We start from the raw sequence: 16,839 nt of genomic DNA, 5'->3' as shown, positions 1-16,839 counted from the left end.
TTTAGAAAAGTATCTGTTCATATCCTTTGCCCACTTTTGAATGGGTTTGTTTGTTTGTTTGTTTTTTCCAAAAGTTGTTTGTAGATTCTGGATATTAGCCCTTTGTCAGATAGGTAGATTGCAAAAAATTTTTCCCATTCTCTTGGTTGCCAATTCACTCTAATGATTGTTTCTTTTGTTCTACAGAGGCTCTGGAGTTTAATTAGATCCCATTTGTCTATTTTGGCTTTTGTTGCCAATGCTTTTGGTATTTTAGTCATGAAGTCCTTGCCTATGCCTATGTCCTGGATGGTTTTGCCTAGGTTTTCTTCTAGGGTTTTTATGGTGTTAGGTCTTATGTTTAAGTCTTTAATCCATCTGGAGTTCATTTTTGTATAAGGTATCAGGAAGGGGTCCAGTTTCTGCTTTCTGCACATGGCTAGTCAGTTTTCCCAACACCATTTATTAAACAGGGAATCCTTTCCTCATTGCTTGTTTTTGTCAGGTTTATCAAATATCAGATGGTTGTAGATGTGTGACATTGTCTCCAAGGCCTCTGTTCTGTTCCATTGGTCTGTATCTCTGTTTTGGTACCAGTACCATGCTGTTTTGGTTATGGTAGCCTTGTAGTATAGTTTGAAGTCAGGTAGCATGATGCCTCCAGCTTTGTTCTTTTTGCTTAGGATTGTCTTGGCTATGCGGGTTCTCTTTTGGTTCCATATGAAGCTTAAGGTAGTTTTTTCCAGTTCTGTGAAGAAGGTCATTAGTAGTTTGATGGGGATAGCATTAAATCTATAAATTACTTTGGGCAGTATAGCCATTTTCACAATATTGATTCTTCCTACCATGAGCATGAAATGTTTTTCCATCTGTTTGTGTCCTCTCTTATTTCCTTGAGCAGTGGTTTGTAGTTCTTCTTGAAGAGGTCCTTTATATCCTTTGTTAGTTGTATTCCTAGGTATTTTATTCTCTTTGCTGCAGTTGTGAATGGGAGTTCGCTCTTGATTTGGCTCGCTGTTAGTCTGTTATTGGTGTATAGAAATGCTTGTGATTTCTGCACATTGATTTTGTATCCTGAGACTTTGCTGAAGTTGCTTACCAGTTTCAGGAGATTTTGGGCTGAGACGATGGGGTCTTCTAAATATACAATCATGTCATCTGCTACTAGCAACAATTTGACTTCCTCCTTTCCTATTTGAATACCCTTTATTTCTTTTTCTTGCCTGATTGCTCTGGCTAGAACTTCCAGTACTATATTGAATAGGAGTGGTGAGAGAGGGCATCCTTGTCTAGTGCCGGATTTCAAAGGGAATGCTTCCAGTTTTTGCCCATTCAGTATGATAGTAGCTGTGGGTTTGTCATAAATAGCTTTTATTATTTTGAGATACGTTCCTTTGACACCTAGTTTATTGAGAGTTTTTAGCCTAAAGGGCTGTTGAATTTTGTCGAAGACCTTCTCTTCATCTATTAAGATAATCATGTGGTTTTTTTGTCTTTGATTCTGTTTATGTGGTAGATTACATTTATAGACTTGCATATGTTGAACCAGCCTTGCATCCTTGGGATGAAGCCTACTTGATTATTATGGATAAGCTTTTTGATGTGCTGTTGCAGTAGGTTTGCCAGTATCTTATTGAAGATTTTTGAATCTATGTTCATCATGGATATTGGCCTGAAGTTTTCTTTTTTTTGTTGAGTCTCTCTTGGGTTTTGGTATCAGGATGATATTGGTCTCATAATATCGTTTGGGAAGGATTCCCTCTTTTGGGATTGTTTGGAATAGTTTCAAAATGAATGATACCAACTCCTCTTTGTACACCTGGTAGAATTTGGCTGTGAACCCATCTGGACATGGGTTCTTTTGGGTTGGTAGGCTATTAATTGCTGCCTTAACTTCAGTCCTTGTTATTGATCTATTCGAGGTTTCAACTTCATCCTGGTTTAGGCTTGGGAATGTGCAAGCGTCCAGGAATTTATCCATTTCTTCTTGGTTTACTGATTTATGTGCATAGAGTTGTTTGTAGTAGTCTCTGATAGTAGTTTGTATTTCTGTGGAATCGGTGGTGATATCCCCAAACAGACAGACTGCTAGCCAGATTAATAAAAACGAAAAGAGAGAAGAATCAAATAGATGCAATACATTGCTCTTTTGTTTGAGAGTTGTAACATTTTCTTTTCTGTGAACTGTCTGCTTATATTCTTCACCTTCTCTGTTGTGCCACAGGCTTTTTTTATAGTTGATTTGTAGAAGACCTTTATATGTTAAAGTTAACCTCTTTTCTGATGTATTATAACATTTGTTAGCTGGAAATAACCCTACATGATAGTTCATCACTATCATGTTTCAAATTTTAAAACTGACTCAAGGCTGTTAAATGACTTATAAATGTTAGAACATAGCCCAGGATTTCTTACTTCTAGTTTAATAATTTTTGCAATGTACCATGCCAGCTCTAAAACAGAAAGCACCAATACCCTGAGATTTCAAGATTTTGCCCCTCACTGTTTCCATTTATCCTCGCCAATCCACTTAGGGATATGGCTCCCTTTCCAACTTAATGTATACTTTCTGGATTCACCAGACTTCAGCCTTCATCAGATGTCCTACACCAAAACGATTGGTTGACTTTTCCCACAATCTTTATTCTTGAGTCAGTCATTTAACCTGGACTTACTGAGCTCCTGTTAAATGTAGATTACTGCATTGGACATGACAAGAAGATACAGAAGAAATGGAAAATTCGTTCCCTGCCTTGTTGCACAGTCCATATGAGAAAACAAAGCAAACACCAAATTTATTTGAAATTGAGCTCATAATGACTTGCTAATCCTCAAGGTGAACAAATCAAACAAGTGATTAAATGGGTTTGTATTAATCAGAAAAGGATTCCTGCAAGTTTTTACTGAAGATTAGAAAGAAGTGATGTGTATGGATTGTAACCGTATCAGCGAACACAGTCCTGTCAAGTCCTCAGAGAGCATCACAGACATCATCTCCTTTAATATCAATGTTGGGTCCTTTTTCTTTTCTTCATTTTGTACATGAATAAACTGTAGAATAATAGACTAAATGACTCGTTCAGAAAGCCTGGAAAAGGCCCAGGGCTTCTCCCTCCAGGACATCTGGTCTCTTCACCATGCCATGCTGCTTCAGTTTATCAAAGAGATAGACAGAAATGGGGCCAGGATTTTGGTGGAATGAATAGGTAGTAGAGTCAGATTTGACTTACATTAGGAAGCCCTGTAGTAAAGTAAGAAAACTATAATTTTAGGGTCAGACTAGATTTGAATATGTCTTGCTACTTACAAACTGGGACCTTGGCAGGTTGCTTACCATCTGAACCTCAATTTTCTCAAATGCAAAACAGAGTTAATGTATCTACCCTTTAGAGTTGTCTGACATATAGTAGGTGTCTGATAAATGGTAGCTGTCTTATCAAATAGTGGGCTAGAGTGACAAAACAGATTGCTTTGTTTCTTTCGTGTGTTGTTGATTGACTTGCATGATGCAAAGAGAGTGAGGGACAAAAGACACACAAACCCCAAAAAGGTTTAGAGTCCTAGGGAAAAGCCCCAGGATTGTTTCCTCTCGCTCTTCTCTTCTTCCCCACTGTCCTGGCAGGAAGGTTTTTATAGGTGTAAGGAGGAACTCGGAGAGAAGAGTTGAGAAACTCTTGCTCTCAAAAGGCCAGATTGCTCAGGATTCAGTCCTACCTGGTACAGCAAATGAGATGAAGTGCATACAAAGTGCAGCTGTTAAACTAAGTTCCAGACTTGGTGAGAGACTGGGCTCCACATAGCCTTTGCCACTTTCCAGCTGTATATTCTTAAGCCAATAAGCTCACGGCCCTGCTCCAGAGACACCTGCAGAGATGGGCTAGTAATTCCTGCCTCATGGGATTTCTGATGACCAAATTAGCTAATTCAGTGAACAGACGCTTACAGGATACTCACTGTGATGGTTAATTTTATGTGTCAACTTGAGGAGTGTTTTTGGATGAGATTAACATTTAAATCAGTGAACTGTGAGGAAGCAGATTGCCCTCCAGATGTAGGTGAGTCTCATCCAATCAGCAGACTGCCATGGGATGTAGATGAGTCTCATCCAATCAGCAGACTGCCATGGGATGTAGGTGAGTCTCATCCAATCAGCAGACTGCCGTGGGATGTAGATGAGTCTCATCCAATCAGCAGACTGCCATGGGCTCTCCGGGTCTCTGCCTCCTGGCCACTCTCCTGGATCTCTAGCATATTGCAGATTTTTGATTTGCCATCCTTCATAACTGTGTGAACCAATTCCTATCATACATTTCTTTCCATATGCTCAGCCCTCCATATCCATGGATTTCACGTCTGTGAATTCAGTCAACCATGGATCAAAAATATTTGAAAAAAAGTGTGACCATACTGAATAATGACAGACTATTTTGTCTTATTTTCTAAGCAATACAGTATAACAACTATTTACATAGCATTTCCATTGTATTAGGCATTACAAGTAATGCCATATCTAGAGGTGATTTAAAGGATATGGGAGAATAAGTATACGTTATATGCAAACACTATGCCATTTTATGTGAGGGACTTGAATAGCTGCAGATTTTCATTTCTGAGGGAAGTTCTAGAACCAAACCCCTATGGATCCTGAGGGATGACTATATGTATATATATGTATATGTGTACATACATACACAGTTACACAGTGGAGGCCACACTCCTATTGGATCTGTTTAAATGGAGGCTACACTTCCATTGGTTCTGTTTCTCTGGGGAACCTTGATGAATACACTTACTATGAGTCAGACACTGTTCTAGACCCTGGAGACGCACTGAAACATTCAGACAAGGTCTCTCAGGGAATTTTTGTGGAGAGGGAGTCAAACAATAAATAAGCAAATAAGGAAATATCAGGTTGTGATATGAATAAAATAAGATGAGGTTCTGATAGAGAGTGGGGGGACCTTCTTTGGATTGGGTGGGCCTGGATGAAGCATATTAAAGACAGGGAATTGTAACGGTTTTTAGGAACAAGCTCAGTGTGCTTAAACTTAGAGGAAGACAGTGCACCTGGGAACAGAGTGGGTGAGAGAAAGTGTGATAGGCCATGAGGGAGGTAATGTCACAAGAGCTACATCAGATAGGCCTAGCATTCTCATGGCAAAGAATTTACATTGTATTCCACTTGTAATGGGAAACCATTGAAGGATTTGGTGTCATGCTCTTTTCTCTCCTTTTCTCTCTCTGAGATAGGCATATATTGTGTTAAGCTGTTCCTGCATTATCGTAAAGAAATATCTGAGACTGGGTAATTTGTAAAGAAAAGAAGTTTAATTGGCTCATGATTCGGCAGGCTGAACAAGCATGGGGCCAATATCTGCTCAGCTTCTGGCGTGAAGCAAGAGCTCGTATGTCACGTGGTAAAAACAAGAGGAAGAGGGAGGTACCACAAACTTCTAAACAACTAGATCTTGCAAGTACTCAATCACTATTATGAGGTCAGCACCAAGCCATGAGGGAGGTACTCCACCATGATCCAGTCGCCTCCCATCCAGCCCACCTCCAGTACCGAGGATTACATTTTAACATGAGATTTAGGTGGGAAGAATATCTAAATTACATCATTCCATACCTGGTCCCCCAAATCTTATTGAGCCATAAAATGCCTTCCCAATGGTCCCCCAAAGTCTTAACTCATTTCCACATCAGCTCAAAAAAATCAAGTCCCAAGTCCAAATCCAAAGTCCCATCTGGAGATGAGTTTCTTCCACCAGTAAGCCTGTAAAATCAAAACAAATTATTTACTTTCAAGATACAGTGGGGTATATAGGCCTTGGATAAACATTCCCACTTCAAATAAAATAAATTGGTTAAAAGGAAGAGGCTGCACACTCCATCCAAATAACTAAACCATATCCAACATAGATATCTTAAATTGAAATGAAATTTACATAACATAAAATTAACCGTTTTGAAGTAAACATTTTCAGTGACATTTAGTGAATTCATCATGTTGTGCAACTACCCCAGCAGAGCAGTTGATAAATCTTAAAGCTCCAAAATAATCTCCATTGACTCCATGTCCCACGTCCAGGACACTAGTGTGAGGGATGGTCTTCCAAGGCCTTGGGCAGCTCCATCCCTCTGTTTCCCTTAGGCACAGCCTCCATGGGTTGGTGTTGAGCACCTGCAGCTTCTCTAGTTACAAGGTGCAAGCTGCTGGTAAATCTGTATTCTGGAGTCTGGAGAACAGTGGCCCCCTTCGCACAGTGCCATTAGGCAATTCCCCAGTGGGGACATTGTGTGGGGTCTCCAACACCAAATCTCCCTTCCACATTGCCCTAGTCGAGGTTCTCTGTTGAGGGCTCCACCCATACAGCAGGCTTCCACCTGGATAACCAGTCTTACTCATACGTTCTCTGAAATCTAGGTGAAGGCTGCAAAGCCTTCTTTACTCTTGCATTCTGTGTACCTAGAGGCTTAACACCACATGGAAGCCACCAAGGCTTATGGCTTATGCCCTCCACAGCAGAGGCCCAGGCTGTGCTCGGGCCCCTTTCAGGCATGGCTGAAGCTAGAGTGACCAAGATGTGAGTAGCAGTTTCCTGAGGCTGCACAGGACAGTGGGTTCCTGGAGATTTTTTTCCTCCTAGGCCTCGGGATCTGTGATGGATGGGGTGCCTCACAGATCTCAGAAATGTCTTCAAGGCCTTCTTCCCATTGTCTTGGCTATGAGTCCCTGACTTTTTTAATCATAAAAATCTCTCTAACAAGTAGTCACTCCACAACCGGCTTGGATTCTTCCCCTATAAAAGCCTTTTCTTTCTTTGCTATGTGGCTAGGCTGCAAGTTTTCCAAATTTTTATGCTCTGTTTCTCTTTTAAATATTAGTTCCAACTTTAGTCACTTCTTTGCTCCTTCATCTGAGTTAGGGTGTTAAAAGCAGCCACACCACATATTGAATGCTTTGCTGCTTAGAGATTTCTTCCACCAGATGGCCTACATCATTACTCTTAAGTTCAAATTTCCACAGATCCCCAGGGCATGAACACAGTACAGCTGAGTTCTTTACTCAGCCATAACAAAGGTAACCTTTGCTCCAGTTCTCAACAAGTTCCTCATTTTCATCTGAGACCTTGTCAGCATGGACTTCATTATCCATATCACTATCAGCAATTTGGTCACAACCATTTAACGAGTCTCAAAGATGTTCCAAACTTTCCCTCATCTTCCTGTCTTCTTTTGAGCCTCAACTCTCTTCCAGCCTCTGCCCATTACCCAGTTCCAAAGGTGCGTCCACATTTTCAGTTATCTTTATAGCAAGACCCCACTCCTGGTACAAATTTTCTGTGTCAGGTTGTTCTTACATTGCTATAAAGAAATAACTGTGGCCAGGCATGGTGGCTCATGACTGAAATCCCAGAACTTTGGAAGGCCAAGGCAGGTGGATCACCTGAGGTCAGGAGTTCAAGACCAGCCTGGCCAATGTGGTGAAACCCTATCTCTACTAAAAATACAAAAATTAGCTGGGCATGGTGGCACATGCCCATAATCCCAGTCACTCAGCAGGCTGAGACAGGAGAATCACTTGAACCCGGGAGGTAAAGGCTGCAGTGAGCGAAATCATGTCACTGCACTCCAGCCTGAGTGACAGAGAGAGACTCCATCTCAAAAAGAAAAAAAAGAAAAGAGACCGGGCCTGTAATCCGAGCACTTTGAAGGCCAAGGTGGGTGGATCACACACGGTGAAACCCCGTCTTAAAAAAAAAGAAAAGAAAAAAGAAAGAATATCTGAGACGGGTACAAGTCAAAATGAACTCTAAGTTAAAACAACCACTCAAACCAGAGACTGGGTAATGTATAAAGAAAAGAAGATTCACTGGCTTACAGTTTCGCTTTATAGGCAGCATGGGGCCAGTTTCTGCTCAGCCTTTGGAGAGACTTCCGGGAGCTGTAACTGATGGCACAAGGCAAAGTGAGAACCAGGGAGGTGACGCACACTTTTAAGCGATCAAAGCTCACAAGTCCTCACTATTGCGAGGACAGCACCAAGGCATGAGGGATCTGCCCCCATGACCCGATTACTCCCCACCAGGCCCCACTTCCAACACTGGGATTACATCTCAACATGTCATTTAGGCTATAGGCAGGACAAATAGCCGTATCAGACATAGTTATCTGAAATTGAAGTGAAATTTACATAACATAAAATTAACCGTTTTGACGTAAACATTTTCAGTGACATTTAGTGTATTCATCATGTTGTGCAACTACCACGGATTTATATTTCAAAAACATCCTTCTGGTTGCTATGTGGAAAAGGGATGGTGGGGTGGTGCTATGGTCTGAATGTCTGTGTCCCCCCAGAGTTCACATGAAAAGTCTAATGCCCCAATGCGATGACAGTTAGGATGGAGAGCCTTTGGGAGGTGATCAGGTCAGGAACCCTAATGAGTGGGATTAGTGCCCTTATAAAAGATGCTCCACAGGACTGCCTTGCTCTCTTTATTTTTTATTATTTATTTATTTATTTTTTTTTTTTTTGAGGCGGAGTTTCATTCTTGTTACGCAGGCTGGAGTGCAATGGCACGATCTCGGCTCACCGCAACCACCGCCTCCTGGGTTCAGGCAATTCTCCTGCCTCAGCCTCCTGAGTACCTGGGATTACAGGTGCGCGCCACCATGCCTAGCTAATTTTTTGTATTTCTAGTAGAGACGGGGTTTCACCATGTTGACCAGGATGGTCTCGATCTCTTGACCTCGTGATCCACCCGTGTCGGCCTCCCAAAGTGCTGGGATTACAGGTGTGAGCCACCCCGCGCCCGGACCCTTCTTTTTTTTTTTCAAATAGAGATGAGGTGTCATCATATTACCCAGGCTGGTCTGGATCTTCTGGGTTCAAGTGATCCTCCCACCTCAGCATCCCAAAGTGCTGGGATTGCAAGTGTGAACCACCATGTTCAGCTTGCCTTGTTCTTTCACCAGGTGAGGACACAGAGAGAAGATCCTCTCTGTGAACCAGGAAATGGGGCAGTTTCTACTGGCACCTTGATCTCGGACTTCCCAGTCTTCAGAACTGTAAGAAACAAATTTCTGCTACTTATAAGCCACCTAGAATATGGTATTTTGTTATAGTACCCTGAGTGGACTAAGACAGTTCCCAGCCAGGGAAAAAGAGAAGAAACAGTACTGTGTCCAGGCAAGAAATGATGGTGGCTAGGGTATGACAGAAGAGATGAAGAGAAATGGACAGATCTTTAGAGCATATTTTTTTAGGGAAAGTCAACAGGGCTTTCTAACCGACTCAATGGACCATGTAAGGAAAATGTGATACATATGAAAGCACTTTGTAAACTTCATACACTTGAAATGTTAGCATCATTATGAAGAACAGGGCTTCATGATTTTTAAAGAGAAAGAGCTGGACTGGATGGTCTCTCATGATCCCTCTGACTCCTGAAATCCTCTGATGCTTTAAAGATGGGTGAACTGCCTTTGGTACGAAGGGTAAGAATTAGTTAAAGCTTTTCCTGATCCCATGCACTGTCCAAGTGCTTTCAGAGGACAGTCCAGGGCATTATCCAACCACACACTCGGTGAGAACAGGCAAAGCCTGCCTTCAGCCAGCAGGGCTATGTCATGGCCTGGAGGCGAGCATGGGAACTGGCAGGCCTGGGCTCAGCATCCCAGACACTACGCTCCTAAGAGGGAAGTGCCCTGACGCCTGGGCTCCCAGACCACAGTGATGTCCAGTAAAAACACACTGGGTGGCGAGGCCTGGGGCCAGAGAAGGGAAGTGCTTCCAGCAGCGCGGCCCTGTGTGGATGACTTGCTGGCAGTGAGCATGCTCTAAAGGCACTAGCACAGCCCCCAGAGTCCCTAGGGGTGGAGGCTGCGACCTTTCGCACAAGTGAGGCTCATACCAAACCCTGTCTGCATTCAGATCATGCTCAGGTGGCAAGAAAGACACTCTCCAAAATAAACTTTTTTCCCTCCCTCCTTTCTTCTGCTTTAAAGAGCTTGCCATTGATCAAAATCTATGTGGTTTATAGTCTTTGCCACTTTCTCTATAAAAAGTGACCTCTTCTTCACATAAGACTTAGCTTTAGATAGTTAGATTTCAGCTGGGCTGGGAACACTTTGCTTAACAGAGTTTTTCACTAAGCGAATAAAGAAGCTGAATTAACTCTTTGAAGTCCCTGAGTAATAATACCACTGCTATTGTAAGTTGTGAACTGGTCCTTCTTCCATCAGAAAGAACAAACAGCTGTTAGATACCACCGGAACTATGGTTTTCAAAGTGTGGACCCCAGACCAGCAGCACCGCCATCTCCTGGCACCTGTTAGAGATACAAATTCTAGGGCCGCATTCCTGACCTACTGAATGATAAACTGGAAGGTGGGCCCAGAAATCTGTTTTTAAATGCCTCCAAAGAGGTTTTGAAATGCACTCAAGTTTGAGAACCACTGTGTTAGAGAAACAGAGGAATGTGGAGCCACAGAAAGTTGGAGTTCAGGAGTTAGACACACACCTGATCACATGATGGGTGAAGAAAGTAAGGCCCGGGGAGAGAAGGTGACTTGTCTTAAAAGACACAGAGGAGAGGTAACCTTTTGGTCTCTCTGGGTTCTCCCTCTCTTCCCAAAGGAAAACGCAGATTTTTTTTTAATTATATTTTTTCCAGAAGTTTTAGCCATTCACTTACCCATTAAGTTTTAACAATTTACCCCATGTGTTTACATAAATCTGGGCATTTTATATTGTGGAAAGTATATGACACTAAAATGCTCAAGAGACCTGAAAGTGTGGCTTAGGTTGGGTTCCCTGAAAGCAGACTTGGTGACAGACTCGCATGCAGAAGGTTTATTGGGTACGCTTCCAGAGATGCACTTACAAGGATTGGTGAGAAGAAATTGACCTTGCACATGTTGTAACTGAGGCCTTACCAGTGCTATAGGGAGTGCTGGAGCTGAGACCAGCCTTCAGAATGGTCTCCCACTAAAGCCAAGGGGCCCAACCTTTGTATCTCTGCATCAGGCAGTCATTGGCTATTGAGCCAACCCTGGGAGGAGTCTTAGTCTGGAGCCAGATAGCTCTCTGCCAAGATCATTGCCTAGGAAGGGACACAGCTGTGAGCCATCAGCCTCTGGAGGCTGGTGCCTCAGCCCTGAAGTTGGGATCTGAACAGAATATGACAGCATTCCCCACAGAAGGCATTCCAGATTTGGGGTAGTGGGGGCAGGGTCAGAAAAATTCACCTGCTGAAAGTAGAGACAGAAAACCCCAAGACACAATATCAAAAGAATCAGATCCTAAGAGAAGATGTGTCGCTGATAAGACTAGACTATTTATCATCTCTGCTAAATGCTCCAAAGTCTAGTGAAGACGACCATGGTGTGTGCCAGCACTTTCCAACACATGTGTCAGGGCCAACTGATGAACAGAAATGAGTCACAGATGTGTGGGGATTTTTACTTCCTGTAGATCTCAGGGTGGCAGAACAGGACCTGGGATAGCTGGAGTCCTTCTGTCAATTCATACAAATATTGTTGCATGAGTGCATTATTTACAAAAACTAGAAAGCACTAGCTTATAAAAGAAGTTGTCATGTACCCAATTGTGCTCTATTATACTGGAGGCCTGCTGGCATCGCAGATGGTCTGCGTGAATGCTCAGTAAACTGGTGGGTGTCCTCAAGCACAGTGCCAGCGTGAGAACCCTCAAATTCTGAGAACCGGTACTTTTTATTCAGAAATGTCTCCAGAATGCAGAAGGGCAGTGAATCCAGTTACTCTAGAATGATGAAATAGCCTTAAAAACAAGAACGCTCTTGAAATTCTGTTCTGCTTTTGTCTACCTTAAGAATATCTTTTTGTATTTCAGCATCCCAAGATGATTCATCCTCAGGGGCACTCTCAGAGAAGGTTGGGCACTTATGATCCTACCTGATACCCTCATTGATTAGTTTGCATTCATTTGTCAATCAGGCTCTTATTGAGAGAATCGGCTCTCGATAGCCTGCTTATATCTGAGGAACTTACGGAATTCAGTTCCCAACCCAGCAAACCTGAGGGCCAATTCCTGGATCATGATGACCTCCCCCCACCCCCATCATCATTCAATGAATTCCCTAAAGGAAATATCTCACACAGAAAGGACTAGCCATGAGGAGACCACTGTTTTGCCACAGGGCACCTAAAAACTCCATTTGTCCAGATCTAACCAGGATGAAAAGGAGTTCAATGTCAGATATCTGGTCCGTGAGGCTTATGCTGGCTCCCTGTGGGAAAAGCTGAGTCCTTGTGGCACAAACACTTAGGTAGCATGCTCTGCAATCTCTGGTCCTGGGGACAGACTAAGGGAAATGCTGAAAACATACTCAGAGGGTTAGTTGACATGGGAAAAATACTGCCCTGAGGTTTCAGGGGACAAAGGCTACTTCCCACAGAGCCTGCCCGTGAGCCAAGATCATGCTACTGCACTCCAGCCTGGGTGACAGTGAGCTGAGATCATGCTACTGCACTCCAGCCTGGGTGACAGAGAGAGACTGCATATCAGAAAAGGTTTGGAACCTGCCAGGGCAACAGGCCAGGTACTTCAAGCCTGCTCGCAAGCCCACGTGGGAAGACTGGATGGAGTTGGGATTTTGTTTCTCCACCCCATCTTCCCATTCTATCTCTCATCTTTTTATAGGGAAGAAACATTAGGTCTTCCCTGTGTGGTTGTGAGCTTTGACCCAACCCTTGAGCTACCTGGCCCCAAAGCTGCCCCAGGATTAGATCTTAGGTGGATTTCAAACTGGTTTTTGTCTTCCCACTGGGATGTGGGAAACACGGTCCCCTTGATTTTCTCTTTGAGGAGAAAACAGAGGCAGTAGCGGCCTGAATACCTAGTGCCTCTACCAGGTTGCCAGTTAGTGGCAGGAGAACTCCCTTGTTCCTTACATGCATACAACAGATTCATTCTGTAACACTAGAGGAAGGTGTGCTGGCCTTCTCTCATGTGATACCATGGGGTTTTCCTTTACAGAGCAGCTCTGGGAAGGTCTGACAATTGTCCCACCTGCACTGCTGGACGAAGGCCACTGAACTGAGGGCAAAAGAAGCAGAAAGGGAACAGAGCCAAATCTAATTACTGAAATTTAGCCTGCGTGCCTGTCTCCAAGAAAGGATTCTGCTGGGACTGTTCAGCCAACTTCAGAGAGAGAGGTGTTGTCTCTATTTGGGGTCAGCCAGAGCCCACTCCCTGGTGCCTTGGAGCAGCCAACCGAACTCTGGCATTGGCTTCTCACTGTGCTTTTATACTTTGCCAGTCGGCTCCACCCTAGTCCTGCTGGGAGACAGAGCAGCCACTGCCAAAGACGTTGTCTTTCTTAACCACGGTCCCCATAGCAGCCCAGGGCCTCTGGCTCTTGGGTCCCACCAAATCCCTGGCCTCCCTGGGACGATGCCAGAGGAATGCTTCCACTGACTGACACTGATCAAACCACCACAAGCTGTTGCCCTCAGTTAAGATAAAACTAGCTTCTCTAACAGTCTTCCAACTCTCAGTGGCATGAACAGAGTAGACATGTTTCTTGCTCCTGTTAATCCCAGTAGGGAACTCAATGGGTGGTCTCTCATGTGCTAATTTGTGGACCATATGCTCAACCTCCTCCTGCTCGGGGGCTTAGCTATTTTCTTGAGTCTCGGAGTCCTTTGCCTATTAGCTGGAAGACAAGAAGAGAGAAGGTAGAGGAGACATACACACTTCTTAATCACTTTTTAAAAAATTTATTTTACTTTAGGTTCTGGGGTACATGTGCAGGTCATGCAGGGTTGTTGCATAGGTGCATACTATATCCTGCATTTCTCTCCATGTTATCCCTCCCCTCCCTTCCCACCCCCACTGTCCCTCCCCTAGCCCCCTCCAACTGCCCCCAGTATGTGACACTCTCTCCCTGAGTCCACGTGTTCTCATTGTGTTCTCACGTGTTCTCCAGATTTTTTAATGATTGCCATTCTAACTGGCATGAGATGATATCTCAATGTGGTTTTGATTTGCATTTCTCTAATGACCAGTGATAATGAGCATTTTTTCATGTTTGTTGTTCTCATATATGTCTTCTTTTGAAAAGTGTCTGTTCATATCCTCTGCCCACTTTTGAATGGGGTTTGTTTGTTTCTTTTTTTCTTGTAAATCTGTTTTAGTTCTTTGTAGATTCTGGATATTATCCCTTTGTCAGATGAGTAGATTGCAAAAATTTTTTCCCATTCCGTTGGTTGCCGATTCACTCTGATGATTGTTTCTTTTGCTGTGCAGAAGCTCTGGATTTTAATTAGATCCCATTTGTCTATTTTGGCTTTGTTGCCATTGCTTTTGGTGTTTTAGTCGTGAAGTCCTTGCCTATGCCTATGTCCTGAATGGTTTTGCCCACGTTTTCTTCTAGTGTTTTTATGGTGTTAGGTTTTATGTTTAAATCTTTAATCCATCTGGAGTTAATTTTAGTGTAAGGTGACAGGAAGGGGTCCAGTTTCTGCTTTCTGCACATTGCTAGCCAGTTTTCCCAAACCATTTGAAACTTTTATATGGAAGTGACACTCATCATTTCTGCTCACCTTCCTGTGATGGGGACTAGTTTTCTTAGTCCATGTGGTTCCACCCAGACACAGGAGAGTTAGAGTGTAGCTCCCGGCCAGAGTGCCCTCTGCAAGAGCTTCTCATTACAAGAATGGAGCACAGACCTCAGTACACAGAGAAGTGATGCCTGGCAGCGGCAAACAAAAGAAACTGAGGGGATGGGATACATGACTAGGTGTGAGAAAAGACCTGGAATGATGGGGAAGCTAGAATTCCAAAAGCTCCAAGAGAAGAGACAAGGATGAGGAGAGCCAGTCAAGCTGGAGTTCTGGGGTAAGAAAGAGAAAAGGTTTGGGCAGCCGCTGTAAGATGTGAGACTTCAGAAAGGGACTGTATGAATATTGCTAAGTGTTGTATGGTATTGTTTTTCCCCTGTCAAGCTTGAGTGAAGGTTTGGGGTATGGAAGGACAGAGGCCAATCTAGTGTTCTTGAATTTAAATAGTTTAAAATCGATAGCTGTTTTAAAAATAGATAGTAGGGTGGTTGAACAACTTTGTGAATATACTAAAAACTACTGAATTATACATTTTAAAGGATGAATTTTGTGGTATATGGATTATGTATGAATATAAAAAATGATATGAGAAAATGATAGCTACCATTTCTTGACAATTTTTTTGTCCCAGATATTTTATGTATTTTGATAATCTCAAATTCTTATTTTAACTTGAGAGGTAGGTATGAACATCTCTGTTTTACAGATGAGGAAACTGAGATTCACTGAGGTTAAATGGCCCAATGTCACACAAATGGTAGAGCCAGAATTTGTACCCAACTCTGCCTGGCTCTGAAGCTGCCTGGCATTCTCTCCACTGCGCCTGTGGCTCTCCAACAGTTATCACTGTCTGTCTTGAGCATCAGATACTGAGCACTTTGACTATGAAACTCAAATTCCCTCAGCAATCCTGGGACGTTAACAATATTCTTGACTTTATAAATGATGTTACCAAGGCTTGGAATAGTCAATACTTGCCACAAACTCAGCTACTAAGGGGCGATGCTAGTAGCTGATTTCAAATCCTTTCTGATTGCAAAGCCCCTCAACATGCTTTCTCTTGGGAGTCCATCAGCAATCCTCTATTTACAGTGGCAAACATACTTCTGTCTTCTTAACAAACAAAGCTTGCTTTTCACTGCCTGATTCAATTCAGCTCACTTGATTGAGTGCTTTTTAAGTGGTATTAGGCTACGATGGCTTGTCATTGCTTCTTCACTAGTCGAGGTTCATCTTTTTCAAAGTTGGATTCAAAAGTTCTTTCTGTATGTAGTTTACACCACTTACTTCTACCTGACTGTGTTCACATTTATAAAACAGGACGATGGTTGATTTTATTATACCCGTGCTACTCAAAGGGTCGTTTTCGAATGAGTCTAGTCTGAGGTGGTTCTTGTCAGTTCATGCAAGATAAATAAAGAAATTGAGTATAAGTATTTAGAAACTATTATCGCAATTTGACATTGCTGGCACACCCAACTGCATAATCAGCGGGCTCATATTTTGTCTTTTTCACTTCAGTTTTCTAGTAATTAATTTTTATTGTATTTTACAAAATAATCAGTCTGCCACAGATTGGAGATTCTTAAAAATAAAAGTTAAAAAAAAAAAAAAGGTGTACCACAAATAACTTGAGAAGGGCTGATCTACAAATGGCAAACATAGGCCAAGTGTGGTCCACCGCTTAATTTTGCAAATAAAATGCTATTAAAACACAGTCACAGTCACGTATTTACATATGGTCTATGATTGCATCCATGCTATAATGGCGGCACTGAGGAGTTGTGACAGAGACCACATAGCCCACAAAGTCAAAAATATTTATTTCCTGAACCTTTAAGGAGATATTTGCTGACCCCTGATCTAGACCACTTGTTCTCAATCATGATCACACTATTTAGGAACTCCTGGGTGACATTTTAAGCATACCAATGGCTGGGTTCTGATTTCATTGGTTTATGATGCCGCCAGTACAGGTCATTTTAACGTGCAGTAAAGTGGTAAACCACTGATTTAGATCAGTAACTTTCAACTTTGGCTGGGAATCAGAATCACTGAGAATGCCAGGGATTCACTCCGAACCGACTGTATCAGCATTCTGGGAAGTGGACACAGGCATGCTTGAATGTGTTTTTCTTAAGCAAACTCTCCACAGGTAATTGAAATGTTTAATAGGGATTGAGAGCCGCTGGTCTTGACCCAAGAGCAATGGTTTTTAAAACTGTCACATATATCTAAACTACATGA

The 16,839-nt window shown here is 42.7% G+C and overlaps 1 long non-coding RNA gene across 1 annotated transcript in view; it reads left to right on the top strand.

Annotated features, from left to right (window-relative positions):
• LOC144577086 (uncharacterized) overlaps positions 1–16,207 on the top strand; it is a 45,482-nt gene extending 29,275 nt beyond the window's left edge. The window contains exons 2-3 of the long non-coding RNA XR_013520372.1: positions 8,962–9,054; positions 13,007–16,207. This is a non-coding gene — a long non-coding RNA (uncharacterized LOC144577086). The remainder of the gene's footprint in view (positions 1–8,961; positions 9,055–13,006) is intronic.
• Positions 16,208–16,839: the final 632 nt, after the last annotated feature.

Source organism: Callithrix jacchus, chromosome 7 (genome assembly GCF_049354715.1).
Source record: "Callithrix jacchus isolate 240 chromosome 7, calJac240_pri, whole genome shotgun sequence".
In the NCBI taxonomy this organism is placed as follows: Eukaryota; Metazoa; Chordata; class Mammalia; order Primates; family Cebidae; genus Callithrix; species Callithrix jacchus.
This window is presented reverse-complemented; position numbering and strand designations above follow the sequence as displayed.